Here is a 6,117-nt window from a genome sequence, read left to right on the forward strand (position 1 = left end):
GGTGAGGTGCTCACCTGTGAGGAGAGATGTTTTGCAGATGTTTTCAATGGGAATGTCATTATTTTGCAGGTATTTGGTAATAAACCAAAGTATTGGACAAATTAAAACTTTGACCTGATGAGGAAAAGTCAGGTCATCAATCACATGTCGCCAATCAAGGTTGTTTAATTATTTTATCACGGGGGAAAATATCCTGTAGTTTCCTGTAGACATTTTAAAGGTTGTCCTGATGCCTGTGAAATTCAGCCGTATATGTTGAACCCGCCATATTGTTGAAACTCACAACATATTGTGACTATTCTGTTTTGCACCAACAAGCAAGCGTTCTCTATCTGCCCATTGAAAACCTCCTATCCCTCTACAATCTGTCTTTTTTTTTGTTTGGCATGTGTTGTCATGTCTAGTAAGACTGTGCCCCTGGCCAAATGACATAGGTTTTTACATTTGCATGCTCAATTCAGGCTGCAATATAAGTGGATTTCATTTAACTGAATGAAGCAAGTAAGTGCAACTTACTTGCTTACATAAAGGGATACCAGACTAATTAAATTACAGTAAAAGTGACTTAAATGGGAATGTTCTTTAAAAGCTCCCCTCTGATTGCTTGCCTAACTTTCTTCTTTTTCTTCTTTCTTTTTTGGGATGCCCCTCTCACAGGCCTCATAACATCAGCATTCATGTGTTTGAGCCACACACCGTCTGACTGTTACAGTGCGTGTGTATGAACAACACCACTGACCTGTGTGATGACTACACCTCTGCAAACACAGCACTTAGTGACGATGTTTTAACCAAATTTACCTATGGGTACAATAAAATGATCTGAATCTGAATCTGAATCTGAATGTGTGAGCAGTACAGAGCAGACAGGGATGTGCTGTCTGGACAATGCTAGGTTTTCTGCCACATCTGTCAAACAAGTCAGAGGAAACTGTGAAATAGAGAGAAAGTTGCTCCAAAAATATGAAAGCCTCATCAACATAAACAGGTGATTAGGTGACCAATACAAAAAGAAGATTGGCCTATTTGGTGAGTCGAGAGCTAAGTTTATCTTTTGCCCAGAGGGCTTATGAACTAAGGCATTCATGCAACTAATGACGCAATCAAAAAACGGGTTCAATTTGTGCTTACCAGACTAGATTCATGGCTTGTCAGATGACTTAATGCAGCAATTACAATTATCTCTCCCCAGTCTGATAGTCTGAGCCCTGGACTACAAGAGATTGAGAGCATAAACATAAACCTCACTTGTCTTCTGCTCATGGATGTCTGCGCAATGCTGATCTGAGTGTGTTATGTGCATGTACGTTGCCAGCGCATGCCATAGCTATGACTGTATTGTGTCTGATCTTTGAATCACGTCCAAAATGGAACGGGAGAGTTTAATCACTTTGGAGAGAGAGAGAGAGAGAGAGAGAGAGAGAGAGAGAGAGAGAGAGAGAGAGAGAGAGAGAGAGAGAGAGAGAGAGAGAGAGAGAGAGAGAGAGAGAGAGAGAGAGAGAGAGAGAGAGAGAGAGAGAGAGAGAGAGAGAGAGAGAGAGAGAGAGAAAGAGAGAGAAAAGAAAGAAAGAAAGACAATTAGACTGAGCTGCCACTCAAACCTTTGGCAGCAGAATTTATGAGCTCTGCTTGTGGCGCATACCTGCAGTACGTCTTCTCCTGACCATACATAGAATCAGGCACAATCAGGCAGCCATGACATAAATATTGAGTTTAGACATTTTGGCAGCTGAAACTGTGACCTAAATGCTGAAACTATGAAGCGCTGATGGCTGTTTCTTAGAAGCAAGAGAGAAAATAAATCGAATTAAAACTGCAAGCAGTGTCGAAGGGCCCTCGCACCCCCCCGTTTTCCCCCCAACTGTAACGCCGTACGTGCACGTCGGTGCGTGCGGCAGTCGCAGGGCTGTCAAAACTGGCATGTAGATGTCTTTGCTCCTGTGCCTTTAATTGAACATTGTGTGCAGCGGTTAATGTCTCCACTAGATGGCAAACTAAGACCAGAAATGAGTCTGGGTGACTTCTCAGCACAAAGGAATGTGGGTGAAGGGCCAAAAAAGCGTCAAGATTGAGCATTTTAGCCTGGATGGCCGACTTCCTGTTGGACTTAGGCTATGGGTCCAAGAGGCTTTTTAGTGTGTCTGGACATGATACATGTGTTCACCGAATTTCGTTTGTCTACGTCAATCTGAGTGGAGGGGCTTGATTTTTTAAATTTTCTAGGGGGCGCTATTAATCAATTTTTGCGTCGGCCATTTCCCCGCTCCTTAAAATATCAAAGTTTTCTCCGGATCGGACATGATTGCAAGTTTTGGTGAGTTTTGGGGCATGTTTAGGCTGTCAAAAAGGCGTACAACTATAATAATAATAAAAATGATCCAGATTGAACATTTTAGCCTGGATGGCCGACTTCCTGTTGGACTTAGGGTATGGGTCCAAGAGGCTTTTTTGTGCATTTGGACATAATACATAGGCCTTGTCGATTTCATTTTTCTATGTCAATGTGGAAGGCGGGGCTTAAACTTTGAAATCTTCCAGGGGGCGCTGTGGAGTCATCTTCTCACTTAAAAATCCCAAACTTTGTCAGTAGTCAATATGTGTGACTGTTGACGTATGTGTACAATTTGGTGAGTGTAGGAGTTTGTGAAAATGTACAAAATGGATAAAGGCATTAGGGGGCGCTATTGAGCTGTTGTGCCACGCCCAGAGGCAGTTATGGTCTCAAATTAAAGTGCGCCTGAGTGTGAACCTATGTGGGCAATTTGGTGATTCTGTGAAGACGGGAAAGTCCTCTAAACGCAGAGGGAAAAACGGAAAATTGACGCAGGAAATGCACAATAACTCACTTCCTGTTAGAGCGAAAAATTTGAAAAAAATAATTTGAGGGTTTACCCATGAGTGCTATGAGTCCTGTAAATTTCACGAAGATCAGACAAAGTTTGTGGTCACATGACCTGCTGTTAGGGGGCGCTATGGAGACCCCTTGCCACATCCACCCCCAATGATGTTGAAATTGAAACGGCGTCACCAGGTGTGACATTTTACGCAGTGCATGTATAAACATCCGACAATGTATGGAGGAGTTATAAGGAGTTGTTTGTTTATACAAACAAACGACTGCCACGCCCACCTGGTATAACGTAGGAAAAATCTGTCGTCAAGTTTACATCATCAAGGTCTGAGGATGATACAGTTCCAATCTGAAGTCTGTGGAGTCAAAACTGCAGGAGGAGTGCGTTAAAGTACGAGGGCTGGAAATGGGGAAAATGGCGGCAAAAATGCACCTGTGATCCAAGATGGCCGACTTCCTGTTGGACTTAGGGTATGTGTCCAAGAGGCTTTTTTGTGCGTCTGGTCATGATATATATGAATCCTAAATTTCGTTCATGTACGTGCATGTAGAAGGCGGGGCTTCAACTTTTAATGCTCTAGGGGGCGCTGTAGAGTCATATTGCCACTTAAAAGGCTGCGGTTATACAAAAAAATAATATTTGTGAGTCCTGATGAGTGTGTCCAATTTGGTGAGTTTTAGAGCTTGTCAGTACATGCTAAGTGGGAAAAGGCATTAGGGGGCGCTACTGAGCTGTTGGGGCAAAATATTGGGCAAATGTGGTATCAGATGAAAGAGCTCATGATTTGAAACCTACGTGGCAGGTTTCATGATTCTGTGAACATCATAAAGTCCTCAAAGCGGTGTTCGAAAAATGAAAATCGGTGAACGCCACGCCGCGTGGGCGACTTCTTGTTAGGTAAAAAAATTCCACAAAATTAATTTTCCAATGATCCAATGAGACCTATGACATATGTAAATTTCATGCAGATCCGAGAAGATTTGTGGTCACATGACCCGACGTGTGGGGGCGCTAGCGAGTCCCCTTACCACGCTTGCGTCCAATCACGTTAAATTAAATAAATTTTCACCAGCTGCGACGTGTGTGCAGAATTTCATGAGTTTTCATGCATGTTCAGGCCACCAAAAATGCGATTCATTACACGGCATAAGAACGTGAAAAATAGGAATAATTAAAACTGCAAGCAGTGTCGAAGGGCCCTCGCACATCCACGCACGTCGGACTGTGGCGCAGTCGGAGGGCGCGCAGGTAGAGGTCTTCTTACGCAGGAACGTCAGTGCTTGTCGCAGTCGCATGGCATTGACAGCAGCCATATAAAGGTCTTTGCTCCTGCTGCTTCAATGGAACATTGTGTGAAGGGGGGTTAATGTCTCCACTAGATGGCAAACCAAGACCAGAAATGAAACGGGATAAGGTATTCATATAATGGTTAAACTTTGAAATCTTCCAGGGGGCGCTGTGGAGTCATTTTCTCACTTAAAAATCCCAAACTTTGTCAGTAGGCAATATGTGTGACTGTTGACGTATGTGTACAATTTGGTGATTCTGTGAAGACGGGAAAGTCCTTTAAACGCTGTTGGAAAAATGGTAAATTGACGCAGGAAATGCAAAATAACTCACTTCCTGTTTGAGTGAAAAATTTGAAAAAATTAATTTGGGGGTTTACCCATAAGTGCTATGAGTCCTGTAAATTTCACGAAGATCAGACAACGTTTTTGGTCACATGACCTGCTGTTAGGGGGCGCTATGGAGACCCCTTGCCACACCCACCCCCAATGATGTTGAAATTGAAACGGCGTTACCAGGTGTGACATTTTACGCAGTGCATGTATTAACATCCGACAATGTATGGAGGAGTTATAAGGAGTTGTTTGTTTATACAAACAAACAACAGCCACGCCCACCTGGTATAACGTAGGAAAAATCTGTTGTCAAGTTTACATCATCAAGGTCTGATGATGATACAATGCGAATCTTAAGTCTGTGGAGTCAAAACTGCAGGAGGAGTGCGTTAAAGTACGAGGCCTGGAAAAATGCACCTGTGGCGGAAAAAATGCACCTGTGATCCAAGATGGCCGACTTCCTGTTGGACTTAGGGTATGGGTCCAAGAGGCTTTTTTGTGCGTCTGGTCATGATATATATGATTCCTAAATTTCGTTCATGTACGTGCATGTAGAAGGCGGGGCTTCAACTTTTAATGTTCTAGGGGGCGCTGTAGAGTCATTTTGGCACTTAAAAAGTTGCGGTTATACCAAAAAATAATATTCGTGAGTCTTGACAAGTGTGTCCAATTTGGTGAGTTTTAGAGCTTGTCAGTACATGCTAAGTGGGAAAAGGCATTAGGGGGCGCTACTGAGCTGTTGGGCCAAAATATTGGGCAAATGTGGTATCAGATGAAAGAGCTCATGATTTGAAACCTACGTGGCAGGTTTCATGATTCTGTGAACATCATAAAGTCCTCAAAGCGTTGTTCGAAATTGTGAAAATCGGTGCACGCCACGCCGCGTGGTCAACTTCCTGTTTGGTAAAAAAATTCCACAAAATTAATTTCCCAATGATCCGATGAGAGCTGTAACATATTTAAATTTCATGCCGATCCGAGAGGATTTGTGGTCACATGACCCGACGTTAGGGGGCGCTAGCGAGTCCCCTTACCACGCTTGCGTCCAATCACGTTAAATTAAATAAATTTTCACCAGCTGCGACGTGTGTGCAGAATTTCATGAGTTTTCATTTATGTTCAAGCCGCCAAAAATGCGATTCATGACACGGCATAAGAACGTGAATAATAATAATAATTAAAACTGCAAGCAGTGTCGAAGGGCCCTCGCACCCCCCCGTTTTCCCCCCAACTGTAACGCCGTACATGCACGTCGGTGCGTGCGGCAGTCGCAGGGCTGTCAAAACTGGCATGTAGATGTCTTTGCTCCTGTGCCTTTAAGTGAACATTGTGTGATGGGGTTAATGTCTCCACTAGATGGCAAACTAAGACCACAAATGAGTCTGGGTGACTTCTCAGCACAAAGGAATGTGGGTGAAGGGTCAAAAAAGCATCAAGATTGAGCATTTTGCCTGGATGGCCAACTTCCTGTTGGACTTAGGCTATGGGTCCAAGAGGCTTTTTTGTGCGTCTGGACACGATACACGTGTTTCCCGAATTTGGTTTGTCTACGTCAATCTGAGTGGAGGGGCTTGATTTTTTAAATTTTCTAGGGGGCGCTATTAATCAATTTTTGCGTCGGCCATCTCCCCGCTCCTTAAAAT

The sequence above is a fragment of the Scomber scombrus genome, chromosome 14 (assembly GCF_963691925.1).
Source record: "Scomber scombrus chromosome 14, fScoSco1.1, whole genome shotgun sequence".
Lineage (NCBI taxonomy): Eukaryota > Metazoa > Chordata > Actinopteri > Scombriformes > Scombridae > Scomber > Scomber scombrus.